Here is a 14,628-nt window from a genome sequence, read left to right on the forward strand (position 1 = left end):
CTCTCTGATGCTAATTCCTCCTCGATTCTTCCGCGCTGTTCTGTAATATGTGCCTCCTCAATTCTTCCGCGATGTTCTCTAATTGATTGGCTCAAAAGTTCTAAGTCTGGATTTGGATCTTCTTCAGTATTTTCTCAAATTTCGGACAGCATCCAAGTCTCTCAGCATTCTCAGTCTCTCTGTGGTAACTAATCTATCTAAACTACCTTTATTATACCTTTCTAATGGCATGTACCACCCCTGAATGTTTCGAATTTACGAAACTCCTAACTCCAATTGGACAAGGAAAGGGGAGATGATCATCACACCATGCTAAGTTTAATACTTTTCTTTAAGCTCATTGTTCTATGTTCCCTCCCCTTAATTTACTTTCCCATGCTTTATTTCCCACCCGTATTCATAAATTAATCAATACAAAGTATGCAGTTTTATTAAAATTTCTTCCATTCTCAGGACATCATGCTTCTTCTCAGGACATGTTTCTTTTCTACTTTTGGATGACGTTCAAAGCTTTGCACCATGGCTCCTAGGTCATTCCAACTGCGCATGTGGAGTGGTCACATGATGCACGAGTTTCCATCCTGCACGGAGGCCCAAATTCGAACTAATAGAGAGGTCAAAGGAAGAGAGTATTAAAATCAAAAATAAATGATTTCACTGTATACCACTTATCTCTCCTCTATTCCCATTTACTTATATAAATCTTACGCATTAGCATTTTAGTAAACGTACATGGTTTAGTTTCAGCAAAGCATGCGCATTATCATGTGAGTTTCAAGCAGCCATTTTAAAGGCAACTGCGCTGTTGCAAAGATTTCCCTCCAAGGGATAGTATGTCATACTGCGTAGATGCGGTAGATGCATGCGCAGTGCAGAATCCCGTGTTTAGCGGCCATTGTAGAGACACACAAGTTACTTGTTAGCAGTAATACACATAGGCAAGCTTCCCCTAGATTCTGGTGCGTTATTAGTATTTACAAACACAATTATTACGGTATTACAAGTTATTGGGGAGGATTGCTTCCGAGCAAGTCTCTTTAATACGAGTCCTTGCTCCATCACCCCCCACACTCTAGGAAGCATGTAAGGCAGTGGTCCTCCGGGTTATGTATTGCTAAACAAGCTGGAGTACTACAGACATTGCACAGGCAACTTCACAAGTTCATGCACTTGAACTCTAGTACTTTGAAATCAATCACCCGTCCACATTAGGGTCCCTCAAACGCAAATTGGAGGATTGCGAAGAGGTAGCCCTAAGGAGGACACACTATCTGAGTAAGGAGATGGTTGCTGGGGACTACATGAAGGGAGACAGTGCAGGTAAAACACTGGCTGGTCTCCTTCTGTATACCATGGGTAAGCAATCATATTATGGAAGTCAAAGGCCACCGGCAAGTGACCCACACAGACCATGGTGCCATGGTGCCACACAATGCACTATGACCGCATTCTACACTGACTTGTAAACTACAACATGGACACATGACGCTGCTGTTGTGACCTCCTTTGTAACACAATGCAACTGCTTTGGCTAGATAATGTGCACCATCAGTTTCTAGATGCACCCTTCACGATAGAGAACATCATGCAGGTCACCCAGGGAATGACTGGAAATAAAGCACCAGGACTGGAAGGCTTCTCTGTGACTTTCTATGAAGAATACAACCAAATCCTAGCTCCCACCTACTGGCGTATGTATGAGGAGTCACTGCTTCACATTATATTACCAATAATGAAACCCGACAAACCACCGCAACACTATGACTCCTATAAGCCACTGTCCATGAATAACGTGGACAACAAAATTCTTGCAAAATTGATAGCCACCTGTTTCCCCCCTCTGCTGCCGGACGTTGTCCATTGCAGCACTTCTGCTTCATGCCACCAAGGGATTTGACTCCTGCACTGGCCTTATCTCTTTCAACTCCTAAACCGTATTGGGATCGGGGACGGAGAACATGGCGACCGGATAGGAAACGCCGGTCGGGAGCTCCCTGCGGGGACGGGCAGGGAATTGTAATAATTTATAAAAATGCCTAAGTAATTTATGAAATCTACCTCTGTGGGGTCCTTTGTCGGTGTGAGAGCTTGAAGAAGCCTGAGGAAGTTTCGGAGAGGCGGGAGAACAGTTGGACGCTGCCTTGGTTCCTTTGATATCCCGGTTCACTGTGGGTGCGGTCGGGCGATCCTTGGTGGAACAGGGCGCTGCTGGGGGTGTTACAGTGAGCCCTCTGCCCCCGCTAAGCCAGTGAGTTCAGCAAGACGTGCAGTTTCGGTCTGGGCAAAGGCGGGGGCGGTTCTTCATCAGAACAGGGAAGCTGCAGCGAGAGTTTCCTTCAGCGCAAAGGTCACTCTCAGCCCCAGCAGCAAAGGGATTGCTGGGGAAAGTGATCTGGCAGGCACTGGAGGACGTACGGGGGGAAGCAGGGCTGAAACCTCCATGGAAATAAGGCGGAATATTAATCTGGAAAGAACAGGCAGGAAACACCTGGACATTCAAGTAAGTAAAAGTCTGGAGGCAAAATCTGTGCATACGGTAACAAAACCTCAGGAGTTGGCATAAAGCAAGGACTCGGGGGATCTTGGAAAAATATCTATTGATACTACAAATATTGAGCCACTGAAGAGAGGTATAAGATATAGTTTAAGAAGCAGACATTTTTTAGGAAACCCTTTAAACACTGAGACATTGTATAGGGATAAGAAAGAAATTAAAGAAACTAAAAAAAAGTTAAAATACTGTCTTCATTACAAACACTGGAGCCTAATATTGTTCCTATACGTCCTAAAGCCGCAACAAAAAAGGTCAAAATTACGCCTTCCCTTCGTACATATTTTAAAGTAAAACATACCCTTCCCAAAGAGGTGACTCCAGAGGAGGAGGGCAATATCAGCTATACAAGGGGAACTGTACCTCAGTTTGAAATTGCTGGGAAAGATCTAACGGCAGGTATTCCTCATAGCCCCAACCGCTTTAAAGAGTTGGTAGTTCTGGAACAGGATGGTGATATTGAAGAGCTGGGAAATGGTTTATGTATTCCACCGGAGGTTGTAGTAGAAAATGGTATGGCTGTCAAATCAAAAGAAGGGGTTAAAACGTCCGACCATTTAATGGAAATCCTGATTACAGAGTTGAGATCTAGTTTTGCCATATCCGAAAAAACCAGCTTAGAATTCAAGGGGTCTGTGAGGTACTGGCGACCAAAATAAACACAATAATGGAAAGGGTTACCACTCTGGAGTCCAATATCGAAGATCTAGATAAACGACCTAAGAGGAAAAATCGAGTCTCTTGAAAACCAGGCTAGGTGAAATAACTAGGCCTGGGCGAAAATTTCGTTCCGTTCGCGGAAATTGCGATAATTTGACATTTTCGCGTTCCGCGGAGAGCGCGAAAATGTCAAAAATTCCGGATTCCGCAGCTTGGCGATAATTTGTTTCTTGCTCGCGCTGTAAAATAATACATTCTCGCGCGCGCGCGATCGCCTTACCTGAATCCCTGCGTTCGCCGACAAGTTTTCTTGATCCGGTCGCGTTCTCCATGAGATGTTGTGTTTTTAGCCATTTGCGCTGTCTCGTGACAGTTCGTGCCCGCAGTGACGTCATGCGTCGCGCGATCACGTCTTTCTTCTCACGATCATGCACCGCGAGACAACTCAAAACAAGATGGCCGCGCCCGCAAGCAACTACATGGGTAAGTTGGCGACCCGCAACCATGCAGAAAATCTCGCGAACATGCCGGAAAAAAACTTCCGCATCTTCGCGATATTTACGCTTGTTTGCGATAATTTTAAACATTTTCGCGATAATTTGTGAAAGTTAATTTCGCAAATTCCGCCCACCCCTAGAAATAGCTTGAGACTTTTAAATATTCCTGAAGGTCAGGAGGCTGGAGACATAAAAGAATTTGTAGTACATCTCTTGAAGGAATTTTTCCCTTGGATTGAAATCGATGTCCTCTCGGAGGATATACAGAGGGTACATAGAGATCCTTTTGTGAAAAACAAAAATAGGCTGAATCTTAGAAAGATCCTGGTTAATTTTAAGTCCTATGCCCTTAAGGAGAGGATTCTAAAAGAGGCAATATCTGCGGGTTCTCATAAGAAGGGAGATTGGTCCTTCCGAGTAAGGTCTGATATATCTAAGACGACACAAGGCCGCCAGTGGCATTTAGGCCAATACATGCAGGAATTAAAATCCTTGGGAGCAAATGTCCAAATGAAGTTTCAGGCACTCCTAAGAATTATGTGGGACAACCGCATGTACAATTTGAAGGAACCCCAAGAGGTAGAGGCATTCATAAGTACGATCAAGGCACATAAAGTCTGAAATTGCCCAGAGCAGGGATCTCAAATAGGCAGAATAGATCTGCCAATGAACAAAGGGAGGGTTCTCTGTGAGAGGGGAGAGGGGCGGGATTTAGGTGGGGGGGCTACTGGTTTTTGTTGAATTATTGCACACACGGTGTGGGAGCATTATGGCGAAAAAAACAAAACAAAATTGTCCGAATCATGCAAATTAAAATAAAAAGTAAACCTACCATTTTAAATTATGAGAACTAAAGTCCTTACATGGAACGTGAATGGCTTGAGAGTTAGAGCGAGAAGGCAAAGGATTCTTGATTATCTCAAATGTAAGGATTGGGATATAATAATCCTTCAGGAAACCCACCTCCTAAAAACGGAATGGAAAGCCATAATGAGAACTCAAAGCTGGGTGGACTTTTATATTTGCACTGAACAAAGCTGCTGTGTTAAGGGGGTAATTATTATCTTCAAGAAATCAGCAAAAGCTACTCTACTCTCTTATAAATCCAATATAAAAGGGAGATGGGTTGTCGGAAATATCCATTTAAGTGGTAGATTCCTAGTTATAGCAGGGTACTATGGGCCTAATGTCGATGATCCTTCAGCCCTACAGGCTCTCTATGTGCAACTATTGGAAGCCTCTGGACACATCATTCTGGGTGGAGATTTTAATATATTATTGAACTCTGAATTAGACAGGAGCCCTCCAAAAAGATCACCGACTCTGTTAAAAATGAGGAGATGGCTTAAAATGTATCTTGACGACCTAGGATTAACAGATATTTGGAGAAGTAAGGGTAATAAAAATCACTTGTTTACCTTTAAGAACAAGAAATTGGGGCACTCCTTTAGAATTGATTACTTTCTAATTGATAAAGCATTATCAGGGGAAGTAAAAGAGGTTGTCCATCTACCTGAACATTTATCTGACCATTCTGCAGTTTTAATGGAGCTTGAATTTCGTAATCACTACAATCGTTCAAAGGGGACTCTAAATAAAATTGAGGCTCTTAAAGAAGAAAGAGTATCTTATTTCTATTTAAACTCGGATCAGACCTCCAGTCAAAATAGGTGGGAGGCCTTTAAGGCGGTACTTAGGGGGAAGTTGATTAGTTTGGCAGCCCATATGAATAAACAGAATAAGGAGGAGCTCGAAAGTGTAGAGAATGAAATTTATAGATTGGAAAAGTGTATTACTAGAGAAACTTCGGCTGTGAAGGTGGATGTTTTTAGGAGGGAACTCAACAAGGAAAAAAATAACTTGGTTAATATATTAGATACTCGAATCAAGAAGAAATGGGAGGTCAGTAAACTTGCTCACTACCAATATGGTGAGGGGTGCAGCAAGCTTTTGGCTTGGAAAACCAAAACGGACCTAAATAGGAATAAGATATCAAATATCCAAGAGACGAATATGAGTCATCCCCTCACGGAGGAGGCAGATATTAAAAGGGCCTGTTTCGATTTCTTCTCAGACTTGTATAAAGAGGATATTAACAATTGTGAGGCTTTAAGTCAAGAATATTTCAATCACTGGGTTAAGCAAACCTTGTCGGATGAGCAAAGGAAAGAAATCAACGCTGAATTTACTGAAGTGGAAGTTAATGAGGTAATTAAATCCCTAAAGAAAGCTAAGGCCGCGGGGCCTGATGCCTTGCCCAACGAGATCTATAAGGTCCTGAGAGAAGAACTTGTTCCTGAACTTACAAACTTGTTTAATTATATTTTTATAAGAGGTCAGTTACCTCCTAAAACGTGGAGTGAAGCCACTATATGTATTTTATTAAAAGCAGGAAAAAACCCTAAACATTGTGAATCTTACAGACCAAGCTCTATGTTAAATTGCGACTATAAAATCTTTACGCAATTATTAGCAACGAGATTGGGAAAATGGGTAGGGAATTTAATCCATATAGATCAAAAAGGCTTCATAAAGGGCAGACAGATGCAGGAGCTTACACATGAACTAATAGCAGCAATAGATCTGGTAGATGAGGAAAAACTCCCCCTTTCAGTCATTACTTATGATGCAGCTAAGGCCTTTGATAGGGTTAATTGATTTTTTTTACACAATGCTCTGGAGGCCTATAACCTGGGGAGAAATTTCATCAGAGCAGTAAGAGCGTTATATTGCTCCCCGACCTCATGTGTGCTGGTTAATGGGTCTTTGACAGAGAAATTTCACATAGAAAGAGGTACCAGACAGGGGTGTCCATTATCTCCCATATTGTTTAATCTTTATATAGAGCCCCTGGCCTGTGCTTTAAGATCTAACTCGTCTATACTACCTTTTAGTTGTAGGAATTGGGAGAAAAAAGTTGCACTTTATGCTGATGACCTAATGTTATTCACTAAGGATTTGATGAGTTCCCTTCCTGAAATAACGGTAACATTACAGCAGTTTGGAAGTTTATCGGGCTATCAAATTAATCAACAAAAGACTGAGACAATGTGCTGGAATACTCAGAGTAATGATCCTTTGGTAAAACATCAAATACGGTATTTAGGAATACTAATTGTGGGTGAGGTTAAGAAGATTGCTCAAACAAACTTTAATAAAGTACAATCAGAATCCAAAAAATTGCTTAATCCATGGAAATGCCTCCCTCTTTCATTCATAGGTCGCTCTAATCTGATTAAAATGACAATCTTGCCTAAATTTACGTACCTGTTTAACTCGATACCCTTGGAGTTTAAAAAAGATTGGACCAGTAAAATGCAGGGTGAAATTATGTCTTTTATTTGGGCTTCAAAGGGAGCTAGAATCTCTTGGAAGAAATTAAGAAGGAAGCAGGAGCATGGAGGGATTGCCAGCCCAGACCTATTCCAGTATTATAGGGCATTCCATTTTAAGAATGTCAGAGTACTTTTTAAAAAACACAGCTCCCTTCCAACTTTTAGGCAAGCAATGACAGCTCGGGAGGGTGACCATTTTTTGTACAAATTTGGTCACACAAAGTACTTTAAGAAAATCAAATTACAAATTTTGGGAGCTGCTGTTAATTTGTGGGTCCAGATAAGGCGTTTATGGAAGATCCCTTATTATAGCTACCATGCCCCTATCTGGGACTCGCCAGGCACGCCTGAATGTTTAAAGGATGTGTTATCGGCCCTGTTGAGAGGAAATGGAGTACTGGAATGGGGACATTTATTATCTGGGTCTAACATTGTTGATTGGGACCATCTGGTAGCTTTGACAAATGGGGGTTTATTCAAATTTAAGTATTATCAGTTAATGAGCTGGACCAAAGCAGTAAAAAAAGATGGGATAGGTAATATAGAGATGGAGGCAAAACTCCAAGGGAGATTTGAGAAGAAAGAAGTAGCCTTCTGGTATTGGGCACTTATTGATGAAGGACGTGAGGAATTTACACTACCAAATGAGATCTGGGGGAAGACGCTGCCGTCGCTGGATGCATCAGCACTATGGCAAGTATCTGTGGCTGCATTCGGGGATGTTATCAAATCTGCTCCGTTGAAGAAAAATGTTCTATTTACTCTGCACAGAGCATACTGGACGCCTAAGAGGTTATCGAAAATAAATAAAGGGAGAGCTAGATGTTGCCCCAAGTGCGGCGAGGAGTAAGCTGATGACATCCATATGTTCTGGCAGTGTGCGCACCTTCAATCCTATTGGGAAGATGTAGGTAAGATCCTCTCAGATGTTTTCCATCAAGAAATTCAGGTAAGCGCCCAATTGATTCTGTTTGGGGTAAAATTGGATGATAATGGGAGGTCCAGTCTCATTAAAAGACAGAGGAACTTGCTATTTTTGTTGATTTTAGCTGCCAAACATGAGATTTGCATAAAGTGGGTTAAGCAAGTTTCTCCTAGCGTAGAAGAGTGGCTGAATTCAGTCCTTAGAATAAACTTATTGGATAGAGCTGGACCACATGGTAAAAGATTAGATTTTTGGAATGATTGGGAACTATACTGGATACGGAAATCGTAGCTTTTTTTGAGGTTTTGGCGATTATTTGAATTCCGACGATTAAGCGCAATAATAGTTTTGAAGGGTGGTTATAGTGAGTTCACCCACGTAAAGAGTGGGCAAGCCGCTTTGGAGAGATTTGACTGGGCTGTTAGGATACTCCTTCGCTGGGTAAGGTCGACCTAAGCGTTGGGTAAGGGTAATGGAAGATATAGCCCTAGAGCAAAACCTCTCCTTAAAGTGGATATATGTGCCATAAACACTCTATTTTTCAAAACTTTGCGTGATGAGGACAAAAAGAAAAAAAAAACGTATTGGGATCAGTAAGTACTCTCTGTCTGATCCGATTACTCTACACACAAGATTTGGCACGCTTGTGCATCAATAGCACAATCTTTCCTCCCTTTTCAGTCTCCAGGGGTACCAGATAAGGATGCCCATTGTCACCCTTTTTATTTGTCATCACAATGGAACCCTTACCCGCTAGACTACGGCACCATCATTCGCACCGAGGGCTTGCCTTCATCCCCAGTAGAATCCTAGTCTCTATGGTTGGAGACAATATTACTTATATGTAGCACGAATACTGCTCCCATAATCCGTGATATCATACATTTTGGTGGGTATGCCAGTATAACTATCAATTGGTCCAAACCTATTCTATTTCCAATTACCCCAAGAACGAAACCTTTTGAATCTGAATACCATTTTGAATGGGCCACTGAACTGGTCAGATACCTTGGCGCCTGGCTTAGCTATGACCTCAATGAACTATGGATGGCTAACTATGACTTATGACTTGGCTGGAGTACAGTGTGATGGTCTGGACAAGGTTGCCTCTGTCTATCATAGAGAGAATTGACATTGCCGAAATGGTGATCTTTCCAAAGGTTTTGTACTTGTTCATCAATATCCATGTCCCCCTCACGGTCCACTTTCAGAAGCACCTTCAATCCAATCTGCTCTTTTTGATATGGGCTGAGAAACAGCCCAGCATAACTTTGTTAATAATGACCCTTCCCTTTGAACAGGGTGAACTATGTTCCTCTGACATTAACCTTTATTACAACTGCGCGCAGGCATAGTGTGCCCGCTTCTGGCCGCACCCCACACTTTTCCAACACCACATGGTCCCTGAGCATGATAAGGTATCCCCATGCCTTCTGAGCTCCGTTTTATAACTGCCTGAAATTACCACATGCTGAAGTTGACCCTGTGGCCTGCACGATTTGGGTGTTGGATAGACTGACATCATGGGCAGGACTAGATTGCCTATATGCTCTGAACATAATGTTGACGGGCCACCATATGATACCAGCCATTAGAGATGCAGGAGCTAGATGACACCTAGAGCGCTTAGCACGCCACACTCAACGAAACTTATACTGGGAGGAACACTTTATAACCTCACAACAGAGACTGTGCCCGTACACCTCTGGGTGTGCTTTCCTACCATCAGCACAACGCCACTGTTGCACGCTGTCCAGCAAGGCATAAGTCCTCAAAAAAAGAAGTAGGGGGACTAACCTAGTTAGGCAGTATGCAAGTGACATCACAGCACATGACATCACGGCATGCAACATCATAGCGTATGACATCACAGCGCACAACATCACACATGGCATCACAGGAATTGACATCATAGGAGGTGGCATCACAAGCCACGACTTTACAGGAAGTGACTTTAGAAGAAGTGACATCAGATCTAAAACCCTCACATATATGTTTAGCAGGTCTATCATGAGTACATTTGAGTGCAATTCGAGTATACATGCATACCCTCCTGATTTAGGCAGAAGATTCACACGTTTTGTAAGCTACACATAAACTATGTTGCCTTTTGTCAGCGTAAAGCTTCCTTCACCCAAGGATTGAACAAACTAACTGCAGCACACATGCAAAGAGGAAATAATGAGGAGAAATGGATATATTTCTTCTTGCTACGCCAGCCTCAGGTAGACTCACCAGTTTGGTGAAAACCTATATTTACAAGTCTTTGTAAATATCGTTCTGCGTCAAAATACATCGATAGATGCACAGGAACGCCCTAGCACCACCCATACAATGCCTACCAGATGCAAGGTAATGGAAGGCAGGGCAATGTGGGGTATTGTAAATCCCAAAACAGATTTTACGCCAAAATCTTGGCCTCAACTTATACATTTATTTTTATTTAAACTCTGCCACAAAGAAAGTGGAAACCAAAAACAAACTGACAGTAAATCTGTTCTGGTTGATTGGTTACAAAGACTGTATTTTAAAATATATTTTTGGGGTTAAGGCACCTGCTGCAGAGATATGTGCATTCTAGTAGTTCTGAATTAATAATAATTGTAAAATAGCTCTGGATGGAGGCTAATGCACTTTCTGAAAAGATCTGTGTTTTGTCTAGCCTCAGTTTTGACTTAAAGTAGCATATTGGGTTAATGCAAAGCACATCATGTAACATGCAAATGACAGATTTTATGTTATGCGGCTAGGTAAGTGGGTTGCTGCTTTGAGCACAGAGATCCTTATGTTACTTGCAGTTGCATTGTAAATCTTTTAACATTGCACAGTGTGCTATAGAAGATAATATGTGACTTCTACACCTTGTAATCCCCCATTGTTTTAAGTAAGACATACTGTACAATGATTTACAAATGCATATGATTTATTGTAAATGTCATATGTACCTGTGATGTAAAGCGTTCTGACACCCTGCATTAGGATGAGAAGCGCTATACAAGAAAACATAGTGGTACTTAAATTATTTCAACGCCTCCTCAGGGGTAATAAGTCTATATAAATTACATTAATTTTGTGTAAATACTGGGAAAGAGCAACACATCTGACATTCTTACAGTACATGCATATCTCGTAAACAAAGCCTGAACAAAAAGAAAAGCTGGCCCTTTAAAGTAAGTGTGAAGTGCTAGCAAGGTGCGAGCCTTTATTTCCCCTCTTCTGCATCTGCATCCAGCTGTGAGGCTCCTGACTGCTCCCATCCAGGAGACTCGAGCAAAAGGAGGCCTGATGACCCCTCAGATTCGTCCTTTATTATGGGCCCTGCATGTTTTTGCTTATCGAAAGCAGACAACGTGGAGGCTCTGCTAAATATGTCCCAGTGTTTGAAAATTACACTGGGACGAATTAAGCTCATTATTCAGTGGGGCCCAACTTCTTGGCAAGGTGTACGGCGTCCACCCTGTGACAATAGTGGGTGGACGCTGTCCACCCGCGTGTACCCCTGACTTGTGCCCTGCTGTCCAGAGCCCTCTCCCCAAACTACAGGCTCCAGCTAATATATTTGAAATATTTACACAGGATATACCGCACACCACACCAATCCAGCTGCATAGGATGGGCCTAGCTGACGATACACGCTGCTTGCGATGTGCCGCACCTACGGCTACCTTCTTGCATCTAGCTTGGGAATGCCCTGAAGTCAGACAATACTGTAAAGGTGTCATTGACACCATTGCACTGATCACAGAGCACGCACCTCAGCGAATACCACTAGTGGCCTTACTAGAATATGTGAACGATGTCTTGGGGAACCAAAAGCTGACGCCATCTTGCTTATACTGGCCAAGAGCAGGGTTTCCATCCACTGGGGCAGACATCCCGCCCACTGCTCAAACATTCATTGTGAGGTGCAACATACTTCAAGGAACAACTTGAAGCCTACTAGGAATTGATGCCTGCGAGCTCTTGGCGCCACTGGTTACTTACCTGGCTGTACAGCAAGAAACGCACTTGTGCGAAGAAACAGATGGCCAGAGACTTATGCAGGGACTCCCTTACATTTCCAGCCTAGGACTATAGCCTGCTTTGCCTGAGGTTAATGGGACAGGGATTGGCCCCATACTTCAAATACATCTGCCCCGCCTAGTAATATTCCTGAGCAAAAATCACCCGCTACACTGACATATGCCGGTACTACACCTGCCCCCACTAACAAGGGGATAAGATGTATGGCGTGACTTCTTTATCTCTGGATACTCTGTGATCACATTATTGTTTTACTTTTTGCTTTCCCTGTTTTTGTATTACATTGTATTAGGTACAGTTCTATACCTAATAACAGTTAAAAAAGAAAAGAAACAAATAAAACTGCATTGGAAATAAATGTTAAATGAAATAATGTAATTATTTAAAGTAGTTAAATATATAAATGAACACAATTTAATTAATTAAAAATTACATATTGATTATTTAATAAAAACACATTTAATACCCTATTTTGAATTTAAAAATGAATGTAACAATATTTTTATTAGAATATAACTATATTAATTTTAAAAGCTTGAACACATAACTGTTAATAATATTTAATACACAATAAAAACATTTCTTTCAGAAGGTGAGAGTTTATTTCTTAATTTAAACTTCTGAAAAATAATTTTAATGTGATTTAGTGTGCTATAATTAAAGATTTATTTCGAAATAAGTTATTAGTGATGTTACATTTATATTTTGTTCTACCTTTAAAATAAATATAAAAATGAAATTACATTAATAATTAATATCAAATATGTTTCTTATTTAATTTCAAATTAAATATTTTATTTTTATTTTCCCTATAGTTTACCATAGGGAGAACATTCAATTTCAAATCTGCAAAGAACGTTAGAGGGCCGCAATTTAGACCTGTTTGCAATGGGAATTTTCTTTTTCACGTAACTGACACTTACGTTTTAGGGAAACAACAAGAGTATCCGTATAGTTTTTTTTTTATCTCAGTACATCCAGCATAAATTAATTTGTATATATTCAAGAATTCATAGTTAAGCTGTGGTTGATGTTAATTTTATGGCAGGCACAGTGAGAAACCTGATACACACGATTTACCTGTGTTCAGTTTGGCTTGCGGAATAATGTGTTTTCTATCTAAAGCCTCTCTTAAGAGAAGTCGGGATACACTCATCGCTTCCTGAGTAATGTTCTGATGGATGCTAACCATTTTAGTATATACAATCTATATATTGTTATTGAGACAATTTTCTGAGATGATTATTGTCAGACTCCATTTGGGGGGGTCAAATGACAAGTAGGGAATTCTAGGCCCTCACTGTGGTGGTTGAAGTAATTTTTAATTTTTAACAGGTGTCCTGGGGCCTGTTCTGCCATGGATCTGCCAACTTAGAGAAGTTCACTCTTCCGCCCTTGAGTGTTAGAATACCAAGGGTGGGAAGTCAAAGGCTTCTCAGTGGTGAAGTGTGGGAGCAAGTGCTCAGAAATAAACAGTCAAACAACATGTACAATAAATTAGCTGTCTACCCCACTGCTTATCTCAAAAATAGACAGACCTTTAATATCACAGCAAAGCATAATAAATAGGGCTCAGTTGTGAGTTAAGCAACCCGCCTGCTATGGTGTCCTCTCACAGTGCTAGGAGTAGCTATCTGGTTGATTGATCTTTTACTTTAATGGAGCCATAGGCACAGAGTACGCACAGCTGCAGTTTACTAGGTCTTTACTCACTCTCAGTAGTTTTCAGTTCCAGTCAATAGTAGTTCCCACCTAAATTAAAAGGATCACTTAGGCCACAGTTACTATTCCTGCAGCAGAACTGGACTGTCCATATAGTTCAGTCGTTCATGCAAGTCCCTATCATCAGCTCACGCTGTTGCGCTCTACTGGCACTGGCAAGTGCTCCTCTGGCTAGAACTTTCTGTGGCACTTCTGCTGACAAAGGACTTCATCAGTGTTTTGGTTAGGACTGAAGCTGCAGCATGAAAGCAGCTCTGCAGACTTTCTGGATGGCTGCCCATCCTGGCAGATGTGGCCTCCAATGCTGAGATCCAACAGGTGCTTGTTTTGAGCAGTTGTGGCTTCCAGGGCAGGTTCACAAGAGTTGTTCTTCATTAGGGCAGTTGTGGTTTCTCAGCTGGGATTACCTTCTGCTACAGATTCGACAACAGCTTCTCCTCCGGCTGCCTAGCCAGTGACAGCAAAATTAGCACCCAGCCTTTAGGCGTCTCAGGGATATCTCACAGCACAGAATGACTTCTTTGCTTAATTTATGTACACAGCTCACTGTGAGGCCATGATCGGAGAACCCGCATGACACTGACCAGATCTAGCTTTGCTCTCAAGGTCAATCAGAAACTGGTAAAGGGACAATGACTTGTGAGATCTCTGCACCTAGCTGTCATTAGCATTCCTCAAGCAGTAATACATACACCAGGGGAGACCCTACCTAGGCAGATCGCCACCTTGAACAACAGAAGCTGCAGTGTCCCCCCAAATGTTTACCATCTGCCAAATAGCAAAGCACAGGAAGAACTAAGCAGCCCTTTACTAATAATATCCTCCTTGAGTTTCTAAAGGGGAACCCCATCTCTTGCTTCAGCGTATGGGGCTTCACCCTTCAACTGCAAGAATGTAGGCAATACACTTCAACTA

The sequence above is a fragment of the Triturus cristatus genome, chromosome 11, assembly GCF_964204655.1.
Source record: "Triturus cristatus chromosome 11, aTriCri1.1, whole genome shotgun sequence".
NCBI classification, from domain to species: domain Eukaryota; kingdom Metazoa; phylum Chordata; class Amphibia; order Caudata; family Salamandridae; genus Triturus; species Triturus cristatus.